Source organism: Colossoma macropomum, unplaced genomic scaffold (assembly GCF_904425465.1).
Source record: "Colossoma macropomum unplaced genomic scaffold, Colossoma_macropomum, whole genome shotgun sequence".
In the NCBI taxonomy this organism is placed as follows: domain Eukaryota; kingdom Metazoa; phylum Chordata; class Actinopteri; order Characiformes; family Serrasalmidae; genus Colossoma; species Colossoma macropomum.
The window spans coordinates 352946-379042 of NW_023494825.1; positions in this window are offsets into that span (position 1 = coordinate 352946).

The following is a 26097-nucleotide window of genomic DNA, read 5'->3' on the forward strand; positions in this document are numbered from 1 at the left end:
TTACTTTTGTGGAAAAGTTTCCTGCTGGAGATGTGAGAAAAGCAGCTATAGCTGAGCTAAAGATTAAAGCAGAGCAAAGTAAGTCTGTGTTTTCATTTATACTATATTTTTAGTCTGTGCAAAAACATCAGCACATACTGAGACACATTTACAGCCAAGATGTGAAAATGGACTTAAAATATTGTGGCTCCAAAGATGGTTTGACTTGTGTTGAAAGGACAAAATGGCTCTTCTTAACATTTGCGTTGCGACCCCTGATCTAGAGCCTCTTCAACAGCTTACAACACACACACACACACACACACACACACACACACACACACACACACTCATCCGCAAAAATGTGGTCTCTGTGATGCAAAATCAAGCTTTGCTTGGAAAATGTGTATCTATACAGGAAAAACTCCTAGTAGCGTTCCGGAGAAGAAGCAGGGAATGAAGGTCATTCTGGATTTGACAGATGGACTACGTGGAATTTTCCAGGATAATATCATTTTCCTAATCTATAAATGAGTTTTACCAATCAAAAGACATCTAAATATACGTGTCAGAAAATAGATATTAGACATGTTTGCGATAGTAATAAATTGTTACATATTCATTCACCTTACTAAAATTTGAAAGCCCAGTTTGTTGTTTAAAAACAAAGGGGAAAATTCTATTTTAAGTATACCGAGTTAAAATATCTTTAGTGTAGATTGATACATATGAAATAGTAGAGAAATGATTCATTTTGAACTCAAAGTAATTGTATTTTGCCCACACAACAATGGGGTCTCTGGGACCCCAAACAATGAGGCAGTAAAGTCAATGTCAATAAAGTGTTAAACACAACTTTTGAATGTTTTTATAACTAAACCTTAAGCACCTTTGGCAAACTACACTGGACAGTGCCTGCATTACATTCTTAAATTGTTGAAAGTAATAAATACATTCTGATTAAGCTTTTTTTGTCCATTAATATAGTTTTAACACACTTTCATGTGCTGTTTTAAAATGGAAACTTCTTTCTTTAAGGTCAAATTTGAGCAAATAAGATAAATGTGATTATTTAATCATTTGACAGCCCCAATAAAAATACTTCAAAAAGATTCTACAAACACAAAAGTCTTTAAAATATCTAAAATATCTCTCTAGAAATCTGTAACATTGCTTAAAAACATCATTACAAAACAATTTCATGATACAGTTATGTTGTGAGTGAAAAGACTCTAAAGGCTCTTTAAAAACTGAACCAAAAAAGTCTTCAAAACAACCTCAGGTCTGTCCAATTTTTGATTCTGACATATCGAAAGAATGTTTATAAATAAATATATTAATACTTTCAAATATTTTTAGCATCCAAACATCTAATAAGCTGGAACAAACCTGTGTTTCCAACAGTGACCTGTGACTATTAGAGCTGGGTCTTCAACTCAGCCCATAAAAAAATCTAAACTATTGCTAATTTCAATCTAATGGGATTTCCAATAGTATATTAATGTTAATATAACACTGCTTTATTTTAAATGAATTAGAATGACGTTAATATATGTTTGAGATTGTATCAGTTTTAAAGAGCTCTGTCATAGAGCTACCGCTGCTGTTTTCCATTCCTAACAACTACCCAGAACCTGATTAGACTGTGCCTTGTATTCACAGTCAGTGACATATCTAGAACCTCTAGAAGGACTAGAAAGACCTCAACTCAGTTAGGTATTCTGCAATAAAGACTTATACCACTGTCACTGAAAATGGACCAAAGCCATGTAATATCTCCACAACAGCAGTTCTGTGCTTAGAAACTGACCAATGATAAGTGTGTTAAGAGGGCTGATAAACTGCAGCAAGAAATGTCTAGTGAGTGGAAGCACAAGGTAGATGTTTCTAATAAAGTGGCCAGTGAGTGGAAGCACAAGGTAAGTGTTTCTAATAAAGTGGCCACTGAGTGGAAGCACAAGGTAGGTGTTTCTAATAAAGTGGCCAGTGAGTGGAATCACAAGGTAAGTGTTTCTAATAAAGTGGCCAGAGAGTGAAAGTACAAGGTAGGTGTTTCTAACAAAGTGGCCAGAGAGTGAAAGTACAAGGTAGGTGTTTCTAACAAAGTGGCCAGCACAGAGTGAATCATCACATCACGTACTAGTTTTGAGTTGTCAGTAGGTTGATTATGAAATAGTTCACTTGGGGTAACATCCAGTCTGATGGATGCAGGCCAACTGAAGGCCTCTGGACAACCGCACTGAAAGAGAGAGAGAGAGAGAGAGAGAGAGAGAGAGAGAGAGATATAGTGGCACGTGTTGAATGGATGGTTCCAGTCTGCTGGACGTTCATATTTCCACTGCTTCCAAGTCTACTGATGCATGTTAGTCAGTACAGCCTGTTTGCCTGGAACATCATAAATGTGATGCTTTGATGTTCCTCGCTACAGGTGTGGCTGACAGCAAAACACACACACACACACACACACGCACACACACACACACCCACACACACACACACACACACACCCACACACACACACACACACACGCACACACACACACACACACACACACTGTTGATGCAGCATATGGACTTAGTTTTCCCCCAACTGCCGAGTACCTCTGAGGGAAATCGAATTAAGAAATGAACCTCAGCAGTTTTCTGCTTCTGAATGAAACATCACTTTAAAGGCCTGTTTATATAAGATGCTGTTTACTTGGTCTTTATTGAACTGTTTTTCTGTCAAAACACTGCTGTCATGACATAACAAGAAATATTATAAAACAGTTTTTAGATGTTTATATCTTTGTGTGATTATAGGCGAAGCACAGTCTTCAAAAAATAACCAAGACCTCAGCATCAGCAAAGCATTGAAGGTAAAGGCTAATGACTGCTAAGGATCGATGCTAAAGCAACGGTTCAATGAAAAAGCTAACTCGCACAGTTTTCATCTTACCCCAAATGTAGCTGCTCGAGACCTCAGTAGTATGGACATAAATATGGATACGAAATTCCGACTGCTACTGCGTTTAGCTTTGCTAGTCCATGTTTATAGATAACAGTGAGTCATACAGTGTCAGAAACCACATCATCAGGACTATTAGAAATTGATAGACCTAAAACTAGCATTTAATGCTGCATGCTAATGATCTGTTACCTCAGGTAATGTTAACATCCTAATCTTTTTCATCTGGCACATTCTATGTGGCACAGCTGCGCTTTTGCTATTTGATGCTGTGCATCTAGTTTGCAATGGCCTTAAGACTGTTAGTCTAACTAAGCTACGACCTTGTAAACAGAATAGCATGAATCCCAGAGTCCAATTAGGATCTTAGTCGATCTAAGCTTAGCCTGATTGGCTCAGGCCGGTATTGGCTGCGCTGTTTTAATTAGTCCATTGTTAAGACATCCCAGCCCATTATCCCTCCTCCACCAAACAGAATGGCATGATTGCCATAGTCTGATCAATGTCTCAGTCAACCTAAGCTTAGCCTGATTATTCAGGCCAATATTGGCTGGGCTGTACAGGAAACATAATGTGGCCAAAATTGTGTGGACACCTGACCATCACACCTACGGAAGTTTGGTGGACGTCCCATCTAAAAACCTTGGGCATTAATATGGATTAAAAAATATTAATTTGCGGCTATAACAGCACCCACTCTTTTGGGAAGCTTTCCTCAATATTTTGGAGTGAGTCTGTGGGAATTAGTACTAATTCAGTCAAAAGAGCATTTGTGAGGTCAGACACTGATCTTGGATGAGAGGGTCTGACTCACAACTGATGTTCCAATTCATCCCAAAGGTGTTCAGTGGGGTTGAGGTCAGGACTCTGTTTATGCCACTGGAGTTCCTCCACACCAAACTGGTCACTCCATGTTTTTATGGAGCTGCTTTGTGCACAGGGGCTCAGTCATGCTGGAACAGGAAAGGCTCTTCCCCAAACTGCTGACACAAAGCTGGAAGCAGATAACTGTGTAAAATGTCTTTGTGCTGCAGCATCAACATCACCCTTCACTGGAACTGAGAGCCCAAACCCTGAAAAACAGCCCCAGCCCATCATCCCTCCTCCACCAAACTCTACTGTTGGTACTGTGCATTCTGGTAGGTAACGTTCTCCTGACATCCACCAAACCCAGATTCATCATCAGACTGACAGATAGAGAAGCTGATTCATCACTCCAAAGAACACGGTTCCACTGATCCAGAGTCCAGTGGTGGCGCTTTACACCCCTCCAGCTGAGGCATATAGTGTAGCCTTGGTGGTGAACAGTTTTGTCAAAAATACACATTAGAAATTCACAAGGATGAAAAAAGTGAGGCACATATTTTGAATGTTGGGAAACTCATACATAGATGAACTTGCCTTGTAAAGAAGTGTTTCATATTGTAAAGTCTGACTGTGCTGGTCTTCTTATTGGATTATAAACAGGCTAGGCTTTTATACAGCCCTTGTAAACGTCTCGGTTCTTCTGGGTTCTTTTCCTTTCAACCCGTTGTTGCACAGTGAGGCTCCTTGGTGTGGATTAGGAATGCACAGTGAACTGCCATACTGGACTCTGTCACTGAAGACTGCAGTGTAAAGATGAGCACTCAAGAAAATTGGCCTGTGTTTTATTGTGAGCTGTGAGAATCTCAGGCTTTCCTGATGAGCATAAACAGCAATACAGTTCTGTGTTGTTCTGGTCATCTTTGTGTGGACACAACGGAATGATTTTCAGGAAACCATCTCCAAAAACACAGTCAGTGGGTCTAGAAGAGGGATTCAGAATGCAAAATGCATGAGTTCCTATGCAGTACTTTGGTGGAGAATAAGCTGGCCAAGTGGCCGTGTACAATTCAATGTTTGAAGCAATTTTTTTGGCTTGTTTGTTTGTTTTTGGATCATTCATAAAGCATCTATTAATATACATACTATATATCAAGTTCAGTGCCCCCAGCTAATTGTGCTTAGCTGACCAAGTACTAATTATTATTTTTTTTTTTTTTGACTCAGTTTGTCTTCATGCTCTTGGGAGTTTTTGAGTCTTGGTTCCTCCCAATGGTTCTTCTTCATGTTCTTACAGAGTTTTTCCTTTTGAAGCTTGGTTCCACCAAATGGTTCTTCCTCCTGCTCTTAGGGAGTTTTTCATTATGAGTCCTGCTTCCTGTCTTTGGTTCTTCCTCATGTTCTTTGAAAGGTTTTGAGTCTTGGTTTGCTCTCAGTGGTTATTTTTTTAATGCTCTTAAAGAGTTTTTGGGTCTTGGTTCCTCAGTTGTTCTTCCTCATGTTCTTAGAGAGTTTTTCCTTTTGAGTCAGGGTTCCTTTCATTGTTTTTTTTACCCTGGCACTTATGAGTCTTGACTGCTCTCAGCTTTTCCTCATTTTCTCTGGAAATTTTTGAGTCTTGCTTCCTCCCAAAAGTTCTTTCTCATGTTCTTTTGAAGGTTTTGAGTCTTGGTTCCTCTCAATGGTTCTTCCTCATGTTCATAAGGAGTTTTTGGGTCTTGGTTCCTCCCAGTGGTTTTTCCTCATGTTCTTAGTGAGTTTCTCCTTTTGAACCTTGGTTCCTCTCAGTGGTTCTTTCCCCTGTTCTTAGGGTGTTTTGAGTCTTTCTCCCAATGGTTCTTCTGTATGTTCTTGGGGTGTTTTTGAGTGTTGGTTCCTCAGTAGTTCTCCCTCATGCTTTTAGAGAGTTTCTCCTTTTGAGCCTTGGTTCCTCTCAGTAGTTCTTTCTCATGCTCTTAGAGAGTTTCTCCTTTAGAGTCTCAGTTCCTCTCAGTGGTTCTTCTTAGAGAGTTTTTCCTTTTGAGCCTCGGTTCTTGTCAGGTTCTTATTCATGCTGTTACAGAGTTTCTCCTTTTGAGCCTTGGTTCCTCTCAGTGGTTCTTCTTCATGCTCTTAGGGGGGGGTTTCTTTTGAGTACTCCTCATTTCCTTTAGTAGTTTTTGAGCCTTGGTGACCCTCAGATTTCCTCATTTTCTTCAGGAGTTTTTCCTTTTTAGTCTGCATTCCTCTCAGTGGTTCTTCCTCATGGTCTTAGGGATCATTTCCTTAATGGGTCTGCACTCGCATTTCTGAACAAGCTGCATTGGGACAATGTCTTTTGTAGAAAGTGCCATACAAACTGAATAGAGCTGAATTAAATTGGGAGACTCCAGTATGTGGTACAGCTGAGTCATGTTGTGCAACATTTGTAGTGGAAAACAGGGTTTGCAGCATGTTGTATGAGTCAGAGTGGAGCGTAACTGTGATCTGTAAGTCTTCAGGCCGTGTTAACATGGTAACGTTCTTGTACTGCTGCTTCTCATTAATAGTTTTAGCGAGAAGCAGCTGAGTCACAGTTGTTTGCATTGTTTGGATCTATTCATACGCATCATCTAATGAAATGAGTTCCAGAGAACCGAAGAGCCCTCAAAACACTACTGTGCCGTAATGGACAAAAGCTTTGCAAGCAGCTTTGTTCTTGTTTTCCTGGGGAAACCTGCCAGAATCCAGCAGAGTCTACATTTTTCTTCCTGCATTATTCAGTGAGAACAGGTGTGGGAAGAGCACCGGGAATTCAGGATATCCCGAAGAAGAGTACTGGTTATATGCAGTCATTTTAAACTCATTGTGGTTGTGATGTCACAAACAAGCTCATTTACATAGATCGGTCTTAAAGCATGGAGCCCCGCTGGCGACGAGTGTAAATAAAAATAATGTGTGGCCATGTGGTATTAACACGTGGGAACAAGATAGTCAAGTCTTGGCCGCAATTTAATAAGGCATGGGAACCAGATCATGCATTATTAAGCTTTGGTCAAGGCTTAATTATCTCATTCCCACACCTTACTAAACCCTTTACTACGAAGCCCTGCTGATGACATCCCGTATATATAAAAATAATGAGTGGCCACAACTTAGTAAGGCGTGGGAACAGGATAATTAAGTCGTGGCCATGACTTAGTAAGGTGCAGGAACAATATCCTAATGTGTGGCCACAATTTATTAAGGTGTGGGAAAGAGATCTTAATGCATGGCCACAATTTAGTAAGGCATGGGAACAAAATAGTTAAGTCGTGGCCACAATTTAATAAGGCATTGGAATGAGATCATACTTATTAAGCTGTGGTCAAGGCTTAATTATCTCATTCCCACACCTTACTAAATTCTTTACAACGGAGCCCTGCTAATGACATCCCATGTAAATAAAAATAATGTGTGGCCACGACTTAGTAAGGCGTGGGAACAACATAGTTATGTCGTGGCCACATCTTAGTAAGGCTTGGGAACAAGATAGTTAAGTCATGGCAATGACTTAGTAAAGCTTGGGAACAAGATAGTTAAGGCATGGGACAAGATAGTTTAGTCATGGCCATGTGGTGTTAACACGTGGGAACAAGATAGTTAAGTCATGGCGACTACTTAATAAGGCATAGGAACAAGATAAGTAAGTTGTGGCCACAACTTAATCAGGCATGGGAACGAGATCATGCCTTATTAAGCTGTGGTCAAGGCTTAATGATCTCATTCCCACACTTTACTAAATCCTTTACTATGGAGCCCTGCTGGTGACATCCTGTATAAATAAAAATAATGCATGGCCATGACTTAGTAAGCCATGGGAACAAGATAGTTATTTCATGGCCACGACTTAGTAAGGCCTAGGAGCAAGATAGTGAAGTCGTAGCCATATCTTAGAAAGGCATGGGAACAGTATAGTTAAGTCATGGCAACAACTTTGTAAGGCTTGGGAACAAGATAGTTAAGTTGTGGCCATGACTTAATAAGAAGCGGGATCTTGCTTTATTATTCTGCGGTCAAGGCTCAATTATCTTGTTCCTCCGTAGTGAAGGATAAAGAGAGCTTGGGAAATGAACTAGTGCCTTACTGTGCTCCAGGGTTCCAGCTCCAAAAATGGTTCCTTGATTTCCGAGCTTTTCCCAGAAAGCCAGCCTTTCTTTCCGCATCTCAGTGCTGTAATTGCCTCTGTTGCCTGGCCACTCCTCCAAATGACACTGTTTGTCTTTGAAGTAGGAGAAATGGACATGCTTTTGAGGGTCGAGAGGTCACCCGAAAGAGCAAGATCAAAGAATCGGCCAAATGAACAGAGACAAGACTCAGTATAAACAATGCTCGGCTCCGGAAGTTTCAGAATGGAGCTTCCGACTTTGGTCCGTGGCATTTCACAGCTTCAAACTCCAGCTCATGAGAACATTCCTGATCTGCTCAAGGGAAGAATATGAACTCACCTTTGGTGCATTGACTTCAAGTAAAGCATTGTAACCCATAGAACACAGTGGCTTTATTTCCAATGTCTAAAAAGCATCTTTACACTAGAATTGACATTTTGCTTGTAGACTTTGTCAGATCATTGACTTTTCACCACACCGTGGCTTTACAAGCTCCCTTACACCACACTCTCCACTATACAACAGTAATAATATATAGAGTACTGTGTAAAAGTCAGAGACCCTTCATTTATTTCATTTCCAGTCAAAACAGCCAGCAAGTACTTTCAGTTTCAAAGAATCTGCAGACACACCTCCAAAGTTCAGTCTTAGAAGCTGGTTGATCGTTTTCTGAAGTAATCAAACACATTCAGTGATGTTGAGGTCTGGACTTCTTTGTTTGTTGTCTACCAGGTCTTCCAGGTGGTTGTTAGGAGTCCCACTTTCCAGTTTTGGCAAGTCCTTTTTTTCACTTATTTTCGTTTAACTTAACGGGCTGCTTTGACTGGAATATATGAACCAGGCTTATTTAATATTTAACTAGACTCAAATTCTTGGTGCATCTTTAGCAGCTAATAAAATGTAATTATCAATTATTCATCTTGTTGCTGCAATATTCTATAGTGCGGCACTCCATCCCTCAGCCTCATCACTTTGACCGAGTCCCTGGTTTTGTATCCTTTCACTGTTTTTGTCCATCAGCGTTCTTGCACTACAATACCCAGAATGCATCCATCCACCCTCATGTGTCTGCAGTTGTAGTTTTCCCTCCTTTTAAGCCCCTCCCACCTTCAAGACACATCATCAGAAGGGGGATTTCTAAGCCTTTAAACTGGAAAATCTCACTCTCTGGACTGTTGTGGCCACTGTTGAGTTGAGTAGGCATGTCCATGTCAAATGTAGTAACGGTTAAGGTTTTTATTTTTGGCTGAAGTGCCTCTCTGAAGATACCTTTATGCTTATTTATCAATTTTTGTTTGCATTTTAACCTGTTTTCTTATTACTGTTAACAGTAGTACTAATAGTAGTAAACTATTATGAACAAATAGCTACTAAAATTCAATGAAGAGTATTCACATATGTGCATTACTAAATATTATGCTTTCTGTGCTGTATTGTACTTTCTGTATAAATTATCGCAGCAAGACCAAATTAATTTAAAACAAGCCCCAGTATAAGTTTCACCGTCTGGCTTTCCAAAGTCTGACCCGCTATTAGCATATATACTTCCACTGAGTTCTCCATTAGCTGCTAATAGCACCCTTATTTCATGCGATTTGACGTGGCGACAAAGTGTGACTTCATTATTATGGTTTTCTTCCAGCATTTCACAGCTGAGCCGAGGGCTCATGTGTTTAAGATATGATCAGTAAACAAATCCAGGCCATGAAGGATGACTGTGAAGCTTAGTGGAGGTAAATATTGGCCTTTTATCATGATGGATTGGCGCGTTAAAGACTTCTACGAGCCATATTTTTAGCTTATGGAGTCGTGAGCGCTGGGTAGTGGACGCCAGGTTGAGTGGATTCACTGGCGCTTTGGGTGAAGCTCATTTGTGTCAGGTGGTGATGGTTATGAGGCAATTAGTGGCAGAGTCTGAGTGCCCTTGGGACCGGATCTCCTCACCCAAACCCGATTATGATAAGATGATGAGGAGCGTTAGCATCCGAACACTCTTTTTGACTCTTTAAAGCGGTCTAATTTCACAGCCCCCCAATCCCAGATATATTTAGCCATGATTTATTGGGTGTCTGAAGTTTTTTTCCTTATTTTTGCGTTAGAAGCTAATATTGATAACAAGTAATGGAGGTTACACCCCACCAGTTAGCAATGTGAAGGGGAAATGGTGTTAATCAGATTTCTTGAGGTCTTGAACTCCTTAAACTGCAGATTAAAGTACAGGAGCTGAAGCAAAGACTTAATTATCTCATTCCCATGCATTGCTAAGTCATGCCAATGACGTAATTATCTCATTCCCAGGCCTTACAAAGTTGTGGTTATGACTTAACTGTTGCATTGGTGTGCTTTTCAAAGTCATGACCACAATTTAATTTCCTCATTTCAGTGCATTACTAAGTTGTGGTCACATTGCTAAATCTTATTCCCCTGCTTTACTAAATTGAGGCAACAAGTTAATGATCTCATTCTTACATATTGCAAAGTTGTAGCCATAATTTTATTAACTCTAGGTCACGGCGACGACTTCATGATCTCGTCCCTGGGCTTTACAAAGTTGTGTCCACAACTTAATGACCTCATCCTGATGCATCTCTAAGTTGTGGCCATTGACTTAATTATCTCATTCTTACGCATTACTACGTAGTGGCCATGATTTAATTATCTCTAAGTTGTGATGATGACTTAATGGTCTCATTCCCAAGCTTTCCAAAGTTGTGTCCACCACTTAATGACCTCATTCCTATGCCTTTTTAAGTGGTAGCCACTGACTTAATTATCTCATACTCATGCATTACTAAGTTGTGGCCATGACTTAATTATTTTTAAGTTGTGGCAATGACTTAATGATCTCATATGCAGGCTTTTCAAAGTTGTGTCCACCACTTAATGACCTAGTTCCTTTTTTTAATTGGTGGCCACTGACTTATTTATCTCTTAATGACCACGTTCCTATGCCTTTTTAAGTGGCAGCTGAATTAATTATCTCACTTATGCATTACTAAGTTGTGGCCATTGACTTAATTATCTCATTCCCACACATTACTATGTTGTGACCATGACTTAATTATCTCTAAGTTGTGGCAGTGCCTTAATGGTCTTGTTCCCAGGCTTTCCAAAGTTGTGTCCACAACTTAATGACCTCGTTCCTATGCTTTTTTAAGTGGTAGCCGCTGACTTAATTATCTCATACTTATGAATTACTAAGTTATGGCCATGACTTAATTATCTCCAAGTTGTGGTAATGACTACATGGTCTTATTCCCAGGCTTTTCAAAGTTGTGTCCACCACTTAATGACCTCATTCCTATGCCTTTTTAAGTGGTAGCCACTGACTAGATTATCTTGAAGTTGTGGCAATGACTTAATTATCTCATTCACAGGCTTTTCAAAGTTGTTTCCATGACTTCATGACCTAATTCCTACACTTTAATTGGTGGCCACTGACTTTATCTCTAAGTTGTGGTCATGACTTAATTATCTCATTCCCATGTATTACTAAGTTGTGGCTATGACTTAATTATCTCTAAGTTGTGGCAATTACTTAATGGTCTCATTCCCATTCCCATTTCCAAAGTTGTGCCCACAACTTAATTACCTTGTTCCTGTTCTTTTTTTAAGTGGTGGCCGCTGACTTAATTATCTCGAAGTTGTGGCCATGACTTAATTATCTCATTCCCATGCATTACTAAGTCTTTGCCACAACTTAATTATCTCACTTCTGGTCCTCACTAAGTTATGGCCTCGACTTAATTATCTTGTTCTCACACGTTAGTTGGGACCGTGCATTAGGGATCTGCTCCCACGCTTCCCATGTGTCCAATAACTGGCCACTTTATTAGAAACACCAACGTTGTGCTTCCACTCACTGGCCTCTTTAATAGAAACACCAACCTTGTGCTTCCACTGACTGGCCACTTTATTAGAAACACCTACCTTGTGCTTCCACTCACTGGCCACTTTAATAGAATCACCAACCTTGTGCTTCCACTGACTGGCCACTTTAATAGAAACACCAACCTTGTGCTTCCACTGACTGGCCACTTTATTAGAAACACCTACCTTGTGCTTCCACTCACTGGCCACTTTAATAGAATCACCAACCTTGTGCTTCCACTGACTGGCCACTTTAATAGAAACACCAACCTTGTGCTTCCACTCACTGGCCACTTTAATAGAAACACCAACGTTGTGCTTCCACTGACTGGCCACTTTAATAGAAACACCAACCTTGTGCTTCCACTGACTGGCCACTTTAATAGAAACACCTACCTTGTGCTTCCACTCACCTCCCCTGGCTGGGGGTGGTGTTTCATTTAGAGCCGTCCCATTTAATAAATGCCTCACAGAGCTTTTCTACATAAAAAGATTTCAGGTCTAGGCAGCCAATCAGAAAATCAAGGCCCTGGATGTTCTTGTTTTACGCACTATTTTCAGCTAATCTAACAGTGTTTAATAAGTGGCATAACTGGACATTTGAGTTTGGCTATATTACCAGGATATAGTCAGCAATAAAAATATATGACCAGACAGACTCATTTAGGTCTGACAGCATTATCAGATAAAAGGATTTTAAGGGTAAAGAGCTTTTGAGAAATGGTGTTCATGTCAAATGCCTGCATTTGAGACTGAGGTGTACCTAAAGTAGAATAAATGGAATTGAGGCCTTGAAGGACTAATTGCTTCTCATCAATCTCCACCAAGTTTTCTGTCAGAATCACATCTCTCATCAACCCTTACAGCAATTATAAGCAAACTGGATAATGGAAGTGGACATAATGGGACGTTGCTTCTTAAACACAAAGACACACTTTCTTTCGTTAGCCGGCTACATTTGCGCACTTCTGTCAGCAGAACACCCAAAGTAATTATCTCTAGACAGAACTTCAAAAAGTACATCAACTGACTGCGATCTTTATCCCATTTCAGGCCATAGAGTAAGAATACACACCTAGAAGCCACAGCTCTGTTACCAATAAACATGGACAAAAGTGCATCACATAGCCAAAAACAGGAGTAGCAACCAGCTGGACTTCGGTTATTTTTGGCCATTAATGGACATCTCTCAAAAATAAAAGAGTAAAGAATAAACCCAACTTGATAATTGAGATTAAAGCATTTGAAGCAGGAACTGAATTAGCCTTAAGCGGTTAGCAATCATCCTTGTCCAGCCAAAGTAATGAAGTAGCAGTATTATTACGTTCGACTGACATTGAAATACTGAATATGTTTTATTCTGGAACAGAATTAGCCACTTTATTAGAAACACCAACCTTGTGATTCCACTCACTGGACACTTTATTAGAAACACCTACCTTGTGCTTCCACTCACTGGCCACTTTAATAGAAACACCTACCTTGTGCTTCCACTGACTGGCCACTTTATTAGAAACACACACCTTGTGATTCCACTCACTGGACACTTTATTAGAAACACCAACCTTGTGATTCCACTCACTGGACACTTTATTAGAAACACCTACCTTGTGCTTCCACACACTGGCCACTTTATTAGAAACACTTAACCTTGTACTTCCACTGACTGAACACTTTATTAGAAACACCTACCTTGAGATTCCACTCACTGGCCACTTTATTAGAAACACCAACCTTGTACTTCCACTCACTGGCCACTTTATTAGAAACAGCAACCACTTTATTAGAAAAACCTACCTTGTACTTCCACTGACTGACCATTTTATTAGAAACACCTACCTTGTGCTTCCACTGACTGACCACTTTATTAGAAACACCTACCTTGTGCTTCCACTGACTGACCACTTTATTAGAAACACCTACCTTGAGATTCCACTCACTGGCCACTTTATTAGAAACACCCAGTTTGTACTTCCACTAATTGGCCACTTTATTAGAAACACCTACCTTTTGCTTCCACTCACTGCCCCTGGCTAGGGGCACTGTTTAACTTAGAGCCGTCCCATTTATTAAATGCCTCACCAGCCGTAAGTTCCATGTAGCAGCAATGCTACCAAATTAAATATATAACAGTCATTGTTTCGAATACATTAGTCAGTTTCTTTGTTTTCTAACAAAAACATGGCATTTCCATTGTCACTTATCCACGCTTAAGAACCAGACTGCACTACGGGTAGTTAAAGGGTGTTTAAGATGAAATGTTGACCTGTGGTTTGGCCCACATTTGGGATGGTATCGTTAACATTTCACAGCCTCTGGAGAGGTCAATACAGTACACGTCTAAAAGGCAGCAAGCTCTGAGACTCGGAGGGACCAGATCACTGAAAAGCTTTTTGCCAGACGGGGATTTTTTTTTTTCCTTTTAACCTTTGACAGTGTAAGCCCCCATTGGCACGGTATCGTCTACTGAGCATGTTCAGCAGCGACCGTCTGCAATCTTTATCCTGTTTCTGACCATGAAGTGAGAGTATGAACTGAAAGCAATAGTTTTGAAGGAAAATATCTGATTTATTTTGCACTGTTATCAGTGAACTTGAACAAAAGTGCAACACAGTTAAAAACATAGCAACCACCTGGAAGTCTGTCCTTTTGTCTATGTATGTAGATAACAATATGTGGTGTAATCGAGTCTATTTGGGCTTATTGAACACTTCCACACGGATTGAGGCGAATCTGTGATGACAGTTATGCAGATAGCACAATGCTAATTAATGGGGTATAAGCTTCCATTTCTTGTTAGCTAGATTAGCCTTGTAGCTCCTGTACAAAACAAAACAAAAAAATCTAAATTCAGGCACCGACATCTCCTGTCTGACTACATTTGGGGTAAGTGAAGGAGCTCTAGATGCTCCATATTCACTGTAATTTTGCCATCTTTTGGATTCTACGCTCCTACATGCCAGTTTTTTGCAGAGAGATTTGGTTTTGTCTGGAAGGATCGATTCTCCACCCCAAGCTCATTTTCACAAGCGGCTGCTTGCATTATCTCCGGTGCCGCCGCCGTCTTGACAGAACTTCACCTCATTTCAGGCTCTGGAGCTGCGTCATGCGTGGCCGCTGAACAGTGATATTGCCTTTGTGAGATGCCAGCCTGAGCCTGATGTTCCTCAGATCTGGAGGAGATGCAGATCATGTCGTTCCGCCAGAACGTATCTGCTGAATGTCGCTTACAGATCAGAGGAGTTTGTGGGAGTGAAAAGAAAACAGCCCACACACTTACTGGCCACTTTATTAGAAACACCCACTTTGTGCTTCCACTCACTGGCCACTTTATTAGAAACACCCACCTTGTGCTTCCACTCATTGGCCAATTTATTAGAAACACGCGCCTTATACCTCCACTTACTGGCCACTTTATTAGAAACACCTACTGTGTACTCCCACTCACTGGCCACTTTATTAGAAACACCTACCTTGTACTTCCACTCACTGGCCACTTTATTAGAAACACCTACCTTGTACTTCCACTCACTGGCCACTTTATTAGAAACACCTACAGTGTACTTCCACTAAGTGGCCACTTTATTAGAAACACCTACCTTGTACTTCCATTAATTGGCCACTTTATTAGAAACACCCACTTTGTACTTCCATTAATTGGCCACTTTATTAGAAACACCCAGTTTGTACTTCCACTAATTGGCTACTTTACTAAAAACACCCAGCTTATAACGTTTATGCTTTACATTTCAATAGCATAATATTCGATTTGCAGGGCCTTAAACTACAAATGACTGTATTTGTTGTATAGGACTGCTGATACAACTTCATCACTTTCCACTTCTTGCTGGCTTGTAAGCATGCTAAAGGCTACACAGCTAACAAGAACAAAAAGAAATGCACTACAACACGGCTAAACTAAAAGATTATAACCAGACAAAATGATTACTCACACACATTATGTGTGGTAAGCTCAAAATTAAAAAAAAAGGTCAGCCAAGTTTGCATGGCTAGCTGATTAGCTCACTGAGGCTCTCCTGGCGAGGGCAAGTGCGTTCTGATCAAACAATCTGTGTGTGATGCACACCTGAGTGGTGAGTCGGAGTGGGAGAAGGCAAGTTAAAAAAAGAACTGAAACGGAGCTACAGCGATGACTGTTAGGCAAAATATAACCGAGATTCTGTAAGATGTTCATACAATTGCATTAAATTGAACTGAATTCACTGCAGCGTCTGAGTGTTATTGCGAATGCCATAAATCATTTCCATGCACAGTCTGAGGAAGATGATTCCCTGTCAAACCTAGTTTGTCACATCACCTGTACCAATTGTCACATCCAAAATCATTTGCATGTCTCTTTTTCATCACCTTTCTGATAAAATATGCTGATAAAATAAGCTGCATAGTGTTCATACACTTCTGATATATAACACTCACTTATGATATATAACACTTCATTTGAGTGTTGATAAACAGTGGTGCTTGAAAGTTTGTGAACTCTTTAGAATTTTCTATATTTCTGCAGAAATGTAGTTAAAATAACAAATTTAGTTAAAATAACAAGCCAATAAGGTCTTGATGGAGCGAATGATGTGGGTGATCAAATATTAAAAATGTGAATTGATATATAATGCTTGCTTTGTGCTGACTGCAGTAGATACAGTGGTGCCTGAAAGTTTGTGAACCCTTTAGAATTTTCTAGATTTCTGCATAAATTTGACCTAAAACTTCATCATATTTTCACACAAGTCCTTAAAGTAGATAAAGAGAACCAAATTAAACAAATGAGACAAAAATATTAGACTTGGTCATTTATTTATGAGGAAAATTATATAATATTACAGGTGTGTGAGTGGCAAAAGTATGTGAACCTTTAGGATTAGCAGATAATTTAAAAGTCTTATCCTATATGTGAAACATGGTGGTGGTAGTATCATGGTTTGGGCCTGTACTTTGCTTTCAGTATCTGGTGTGACCCGCTGCTACTAAACTGCTAACTAAACATTTCCGGTAACTGTTGATTAGTCCTGAACATCAGCTTGGTGGAGTTTAGCCCTCTGTACAAAACAGCTTCAGCTCTATTATGTTTGTGGGTTTCCTCCCATGAACTGCTGCTTCATGTCCTTCCAACACATTTCTACAGGATTAAGGTCAGAACTTTGACTCAGCTGTTCCAAAACATTAACTTTATTCTTCTTTAACTGTTCTTTGGTAGAATGACTTGTGTGCTTAGAGTCATTGTCTTGCGGCATGACCCACGTCCTCTTGAGTTTCAGCTCACAGACAGATGTCCTGACACTTTCCTTTAGAGTTTGCTGGTATAATTCAGAGTTCATTGTTCCATCAATGATGGCAAGCTGTCCTGGCCCAGATGCAGCAAAACAGGCCCAAACCATGATACTACCACCACCATGTTTCTCATATGGGATAAGGTTTTATGCTGGAATGCAGTGTTTTACTATCTCCAAAAACAACGCTTCTAATTTACACCAAAAAGATCTATTTGGATCTCATCCATCCGCAAAACATTGTTCCAGTAGCCTTCTGGCTTGTCCATGTGATCTGCCCATTTGCTGCCTGTCTGAACTGCAGAAATGGACAGCAGGAATCAGCAGAAATCTCCTTTGGTAATGCCATGACACACTTACACAAACGTGTGTTGTGAAGATTAGACTGTCTTAGATCCCTGTTCTTTAAATAAAACAGGGTGGTCACTCATACCTGATTGCTGAACCATTGATTGAAAACACCTGACTCTAACTATTTGCTAATCCTAAAGGTTCACATACTTTTGCCACTCACAAATCTGTAATATTATATAATTTTCCTCATAAATAAATGACCAAGTCTAATATTTTTGTTTCATTTGTTTCATTTGGTTCTCTTTATCGACTTTAAGGACTTGTGTGAAAATATGATGAAGTTTTAGGTCAAATTTATGCAGAAATCTAGAAAATTCTAAAGGGTTCACAAACTTTCAGGCACCACTGTATCTACTGCGGTCAGCACAAAGCAAGCATTATATATTAATTCACATTTTTAATATTTGATCACCCACATCATTCGCTCTATCAAGACCTTATTGGCTTGTTATTTAAAACCAGCTTAAATTCCTGCAGGTATCTCACTCTTCCACTCCACCACGGCTGATAACCCAAATAACCCAAATCATTTAGAATTCAAATTCCAATTATTCAAATGCATCATTTCCTTGGGGATGACCGTGTCGTAATCACTCAATGAAAAGGTCAGCTCAGTGCATCCAAATATGAGTCCGCTAATCTGAGAGAATGGAGTGCATGGTAATAAGCTTTGGTCGACTCTTCTAAAGAGGACCGGCACAAAATAAATAAGGTAACATTTGGCTGGCGCACTGTTCGGACTAAGAGTGGCATTTTGTGACATTTGCCTCCCCTGCAGAGCATCCATAGGAAATAGATATTATTAGACCGAGCGGAGGAGTGCAGCGTTTTTGTTAACCTCTGACAGAACAAGCCAGGCCAGATCAAACATGGCCGAGATTCGGTAACAGCTTTTGCTAACACTGTGTGGAGTTGAAGCTGAGTGGTAGACTATGAGGTAGAAGACCATGATAGTTCGTATGGAGGTACCTAGTCGGCGTCCAACTAAACCATCACCTGAACAGCACTAGATCAGCATAAACCAGTATGTTATTTAGCCGTCAATTTTTAACAGTTAAGATCATCAGTAACCAACATTTTCCTCACTTTGAGGGCATCCTGACCCAACTGACCACCTCTTTTTGGATTGCTAAAACTGTTAACAGTCAATTCAGTTGAGGCTATATAGAAATTACACTTTGTCAGAAGTCAGAAGCTAAAAAAGAGCTTAAATGCTACAAAAGAAACATAAAACAGGTAAAAATGTGATTAAAAGTGCAAATATCACATGGAAATAGGTAATATGATTAGCATACCTACAACAGATAAACAAAAACATTGAAAATGTGCTCAAAATTACAACCACTACATGAAAAAAGGTAAAAAGAGAGCATAGCTACAACAGATAAACAGCTAAAAGGAGCTTAAAATATACTACTGCTAAAGAAACAGCCAAAAAGAGGAACATAAAAAGCTATAATTACTAAAAAATACCTAAAAAGGAGCTTAAACACCACAACCGCTTAACAAAAACAGCTGAACCATAGCTTAAATGCTACAACTGCTAAACAAATAGCTAAAAAGTAGCTTAAATGCCACAACTGCTAAAGCAAAAACAGTTAATAAGGAGCTTAAATACTACAACTGCTAAAGTAAAAACAGCTAAAAATGAGCTTACATGCTACAACTGCTTAACAAAAACAGTTAAAGGGGAGCTTAAATGCTACAACCACTAAAAAAAACAGCTAGAAAGGAGTTTGAATGCTAAACCGCTAAAAAAAAAGCTAAAAAGGAGCACTAATGTTATAACTGCTGAACAGCTAAAAAGGAGCTTAAAATGGTAACACTTTCTATGAATGTCACCTTTGTAAGCATCTATAAACACATTCATAACATGTTATAATGCATTCATAAGGCATTATAAACATGGCTATGAATATTTATAAAAATGCATTACTCATTATAGCCGTGTTTATTATGCATTATGAATTGTTAACATAATACATTATAAGTACTGATCATAACAAATTATAAGAGCTCATAAGTTGTATTTGTCCGCTCTAAGTAAAGTGAAGCGTACTGTACTAAAGCCTCCTCCAGTGTTCAGAGTGAGGCTTCAAGTTGAAGTATTTACTGAAGGATTTACTGAAACACTAAAACATTCACAGTAAAGCACATTACAGGCTTCAAATGTCAGAGTTTAAACTAGAGCTGCCATCAGTGTTTTACCCAATGTGGGAAAGGTAATGTTCACCACCGTTAGCTTGGTATTTGTCTTTACTTTACACTCTCCAAGCTGGGACTGACTTCTTTGGCACTGACAGTATAACATGTTATCGACACTACTTATAATGCATTATATAAACAATTCATAATGTATAATAAACATGGCTATAAAGTGTAATTCAGTCTAATTCATTTTTATAAATGTTTATAATGCAGTATGAAGGTGTATAAATGTGTTTATAGATGCTTACAAGCGTGACATTCATAGAAAGTGTTACCGCTTAAATCTTATAATAAAAACAGCTTAAAAGGAGCTTAAGTGCTACAGACACTAAACAAAGATGGCCGAGAAGCAGCTTAAATGCCACAACTGCTAAACAAAAACAGCTAAATTACGATTAAATGGTACCTCTGTTAAATAAAAACAGCTGAAAAGAAACTTAAACGTTACAAGTGTTCAACAAAAACAGCTAAAAAGGAGCTACAATGCCAAACAAACAGGAGCTTGATGTGGAGATATGGGCTGAGCGTTTGGTATGTGTGCATCTTTGCTGGTCACCCAAGAAACGGGTTGAAACATAAGTAATTGTCCATATAAAAGCCATATTTAGACGTGCCTTAATGACTGTATTCACAGGACGAACACAGCGCAGATCCAGTATCTGAGCAACAGAGTGCTCACAACTTCAAACCACTCAAACCTCACAGGCCTCAAACCCGACATTAAACTCAGATTCACTGCTTGCCATATGCTGTTTATGTGATGTAGATGCGGCTAATCCTGGAGTCTAATGTAAGAAAAGTACGCTGCGCTTTCGGCCGCAGAGTACATTAAACACTGCCAAGAAGCAGTCATAAAAACATCTGAGGTATGCTTATGAATTATGGTTTAAAGAGGAAAAGTGGAGACTAACTAAGGTTAACAGTCAAGAAAGTCAACGTATGTTTAAAAAGGGAATATTTTATATATTACCCTACACTCAAGGCAAGGCTGGGCAACACTAGATTAGCTTATGCAAAACAGGACGGTCATAAAAAATGGTTTGGGTTAGTCATCCTTTGGCCCTTCATCAGTGGTCAGTTTCTGGTACACTTTTTACACTCTCATAACAACGTGTACCAAATCACAATGGCTTTTCTAATAAAGTGTCCAGTGAATCTACATATAACGAGAGTCATATTGTATGGATTGGGATTCCACTTGACCTACATGGTCATCCAGTTTGATGAAGCAGCTCAGGTATGTCATTATCACCTTAAAGGACCAATGGCTTGATGGAATTTCCCACTGGCCCTGGAGGACATTGAAGCAAATTGGTTGAAATCAAGCCTCTGAGCTTGAGGCTGGGTGACCTATCGCTGTTTTCCATGTCCAGAGTGTGATGTGGGTGCTGATGCCCAGGTGGAGAACACCTAATCAGAACAGGAACATGTGAAAAAACACAGAACCCTCTGGGAGGGAGAGATAAAAATATGAAAAAAAATTATAGGTCATTGAGAACGATGGTGATGTTTTGAGTACCTGTGCTGCCTTTGGGGTTTTGTAATGCTCCTGTATTGGTGTCGCCCTGCAGAAGACTCTGGAATCAGGGCCGTAATGTCCAGTGACGTTGAGGATGGCGTGACCCTAAAGATGTTCACCTTAAAATAAAAAGAAAACAGTACAGCAGCTACAACCTCTTACTTAGTTATTGTAGATTTCAGGCCCCTTAAGGTTTTACAAATATTAGATTTTATGTTTTAGAATGAATTTGAGACCTTTATCAACTTATATCTCAATAATTCCACTTTACTCCTAAACTATGACAAAACACAAATGATAAAAAAATAGAAACATTTGAAATGCCCACTTTTATTACTTTTTTAAATAGTTATAGTGATATTAATTACATAACGATTCTATTAATGGTAGATACAAACTTGTCTAAGTCTGCTAATGTTGGCTAGACAGTAAAACTCCAGTGAGCAACTTTGTATGTATATAAATCAATTAAATAATATGAAATGGGGTCTTGTGTCCCATGTCTAGGGGGGACTTCCTACACCAAAGATCTAGTTTAATATGTGTTTACTTCAAAACAACAACAACAACAAAAAAAAATAATAAAGATGTTACCTCCCCAAAACCAAATGTACAACCATTCCATAATCAAAAAAGTCAAATGATTTTTTGGTTGTTGAATGACAGTTTTTGTCTTACCTTGGGTGGCTTCTTTGCCCAGGTTACCCTGCTGTATTGTAGATGAGTAATATAAAGTGTGTAGAAATAAAAAACCTTTGTTCATTAAAAAACAGTTGTTTTGGTAAATATCTCAAAATTTCCTGCGTACACTGTAAATAGTACACCACCACATGTAATAATGAATAATGAAACACTCCCTAATACAGGTCCAAATACATTTTCATATATACTTTATGTACATACATATACACATGTATATATAGACACACATAGCAATCAATAGTGTTTTTATTCAGGCCTTCACTGATTCTGCAGACAGGCAATCCTCTCATGAACACTGCCTGTTGATTTAAAGGTCACGCCTTCAGAAGTCAGAAAAGCGAGGTTAGCTGGGTTAGCATTTCCTCTCTGCCTGACATTGATTTACAAGATGAAAAAGAAAGAACACGGTTGACGAGGTGCAGAACGAGCCCATATGAGCCGAGAGAAGCTTTATGACAGCTGGGAGAGGTGCAGAATTCATCTCAGACGGATGAGACCTGACCTTTCAGTCCTGAAGCCCCACATTAGCCGTGAGTGTGTAGAAGTCATTCTCCTACATATACATTGTTTGGAGCCTGTTTAAGAGAAGAGAAGATATTTTTCAGTCTGCTTTGAGTTGTGTGACTTATACAGTGATATGATTCTCCCTCACCTTGTGCTTCCACTCACTGGCCACTTTATTAGAAACACGAACCTTGAAATTAAACTAACTGGCCACTCTATTAGAAACACCACTTTATTAGAAACAGCTTCCATATACTTTCACCCACTGGCCACTTTACTAGAAACAACCACCTTGTGCTTCCACTCACTGGCCACTTTATTAGAAACACCCACCTTGTGCTTCAGCTCACTGGCCAGTTTATTAGAAACACCTACCATGCACTTTTAATGACTGGCCACATTATTAGAAACACCTACTGCTTCCACTCACTTGCCACTTTATTAGAAACACCTACCTTATGCTTCTACTCACGGGCCCCTTTATGAGAAATACCACCCTTGAAATTTCACTAACTGGCCACTTTATTAGAAACACCTACTGCTTCCACTCACTGGCCACTCTATTAGAAATGCTTACCTCGTGATTCCACTAACTGGCCACTTTAATAGAAACGCCTCCTTTGTGCTTCCACTTACCGGCCACTTTATGAGAAACACCACCCTTGAAATTTCACTAACTGGCCACTCTATTAGAAACATCTACTGCTTCCACTCACTGGCCACTTTATTAGAAACAGCTACCATGTACTTTCACCCACTGGCAACTTTATTGGAAACGCCACCCTTGAAATTCCACCTACTGCCCACTTTATTAGAAACATACCTTCTACTTCCACTAACTGGCCACTTTATTAGGAACACCAACCTTGTACTTCAACTAATTGGCCACTTTATTAGAAACACCTCCCTTGTACTTCCACTTACTGGCCACTTTATTGGAAACACCTCCCTTGTGCGTCCACACACTGGCCACTTTATTAGAAACACCACACTTGAAATCAAACTAACTGGCCACTCTATTAGAAACACCACTTTATTAGAAACAGCTACCATGTACTTTCACCCACTGGCAACTTTATTGGAAATGCCACCCTTGAAATTCCACTTACTGGCCACTTTATTAGAAACATACCTTCTACTTCCACTCGTTGGCCTATTTATCAGACACATGTATCGGTAAACTGATTGTTGATGAATGTCTAGAGGATGGCTAACACAAACTGTACCCAGCAAGGTGAAGCTAGAAGAGGTTTCTGGTAAAGTGGTCAGAGAGTGAACAGTAAAGTTGGCTCTTGCTTTATGAGGAAACTGTTGAAAGTCCATTTCCTGGAGGGCCTCAGAACTGAAAAAATTCAGCATTTACCACAATTTCACTTGCTAATTAGCAAGGCTTTCATGAGGTGAATGAGGTGTGTTAGCATATGGAAAACTCTGCACTCTGCTGTAGGCCTCTGGAACCTGAATGGCAGCCTTGGTTTGCTCAGTAAATAATCTCTCCACCTGTCTTGCCACTCTGAGTAATTGCACTATAATTGGCTGGAGTTGATGTGTGTATATGTCTGGATCCATCTCTATAATTGCCACCTCTATGCTAGCTTTGAACTCGTTCACACATAGGCGCTAAATTATGTCTGTGTTAGAGCATGTCATTACAGCTATAAGTGTACACCTTATTATCCATTACACATGTTCTAAATACTGATAGGTAATTGCTTCATCTGGCCCACCCAGTGGAGCAGTGAAGAGCCATAACATTTGGGTTTGGTTTTAGAGGTGTGGACGAGCAGCGGAATACAGAGATAAGGTCAGTAGGGCAGCATGAATACATGGCAATTATCTACCGTTATATTAAAAAGTGAATAGCATTGCCACACTTACATGACTAATTACATACCTAATAATGTAATGAATTAAGTTACACTTTATTGATCAACTTACAAGGAAAATTGGTCACAAGGGTCATGGGGGTCAAGCGCCTTCCCCAACTGCCAATACCCAGTCGGTATTTGAACCTATAACCTATAATGTTATTAATGGATCATCTTCCGTCACCCTACCAGCTGGCCAAACTATAGGCTATTTTACTTATTCTTACATTTGATTTTACATTCTGTTTCACCAGATTCAAGCCTGAATTTCATACCTTTTCCTATTTATTTTCAATGTCAAACAACACACACAAGCCACTTATCCTTCTGGGTCGTGGGGGTGCTGGAGCCTATCCCAGTGGTCATTGAGCAGAAGGCAGAAGACACCCTGGACAGATTGCCATTGCAGGGCAGACATACAGACATACACATTCCGATGGGGACAGACATAGTGTCTACCAGGTTTTCCAGGTGGTTGTTAGGAACCACATTTTCGCTGTAGCTTTTACTCATTTTTTGAACTCTTCCATTTTTCTACTTACTTTCTCATTCCTGAAGTGGATTGTCTTATATCTGATCCCAACAGAAACGTTTTTGTGATCCAAGTAATGGGGTAGCCAGTCCAAGAAAAGGTGGACAGAAAGGCCTCTGGGTTTTTTTGCTCAGGAAGTGCTGTTTATCTGATGGGGGCAGTTTTGGTGTCTACCAGGTCTTCCAGGTGATTGTTAGGAGCCCCATTTCCTCTCTAGCTTTTACTAATTTTTGAATTCTCCCATTTTTCTGCTTACCTTCTCATTCCTCAAGTGAATCATTTGATATCTGATCCCATCAAAAACGTTTTCATGATGCAAGTAATGGGGTAGCCAGTCCAGAAAATGGTGGACAGAAAGATCGCTGGGGTTTTTGCTCTGGAAGTGCAGTTTATCTGATGGGGACAGTTTTGGTTTCTACCAGGTCTTCCAAGTGGTTGTTAGGAGCCCCATTTTCTCTGTAGCTTTTCTCCACTTCGCTTCTCATTCCTCATGCAAGTGGATTATTTTATATCTGATCCCATCAGAAACATCTCCTGAAAAACAACTGTCTGTTTTGACTGGAAAATAAATAAACATAGGGTGGTCTCTGCCTTTTGCACAGCACTGTGCTGTTCCCTGTATCACGACTACATTCACAATACCTAAAATAACCCAATGTGCATGAAAATCCCCTGGCAGAGTGAATATTTTATATGATAGATGACATTTGTAGAAGTGCAGTTGGTAATCATAAATTACTGTGCTGATTTGGGCTGTTTGCTGTGCTCTCTGGAAACAGACACGGGGCGTATTTTCAGCAAGTTTACCTGTTCTAACTTTGAACTCTTTCTGTATTTGAGGGTTTGAGATTATTTGAAATGAAGCCCAAAGGCGGCTCGGAGAAAAGTAATTGTCAGTTTAAAAACAGGGGGCAACCTTCAGGAACCTCGCATTGAGAAATAATTTACAGTGTCTCTCTTTCCTCTTTCTTTGTTTCTGAGCGCTGAGCTCTGGGGATTGTTTGGCTGTTTGGTTTTACTTCCCTGCTAATAGAACTGTTCTTCTCTGCTCCACACATGTGACAGAGGGCGGCTGAACTCTGCCAGGCTTCATATTTTTTAACAATAAAATAAAACCTTTAATAAGAAGACACTCACACGCATCCACGTTCCCTCTGCTCACATTTGATTTGGGGTTTAAAGACCACCTGTGCCATGTGACGTCCATAGCAAAGGCTCTCATGACTTAAATAAACAGAAGAGACTGATAAAGCTCTCCTTACAGCATCACGAATGATCGAGTCCAGCTTTAGATTTAGATTCTGTAATAACTATGTAGTTACACAACAGTGACACATGCAACAATGTAATTACTGGTGATATAGTCACTATTATAGATTAATTACAGTAGTACAGCTTATGTAAATACATATGTAT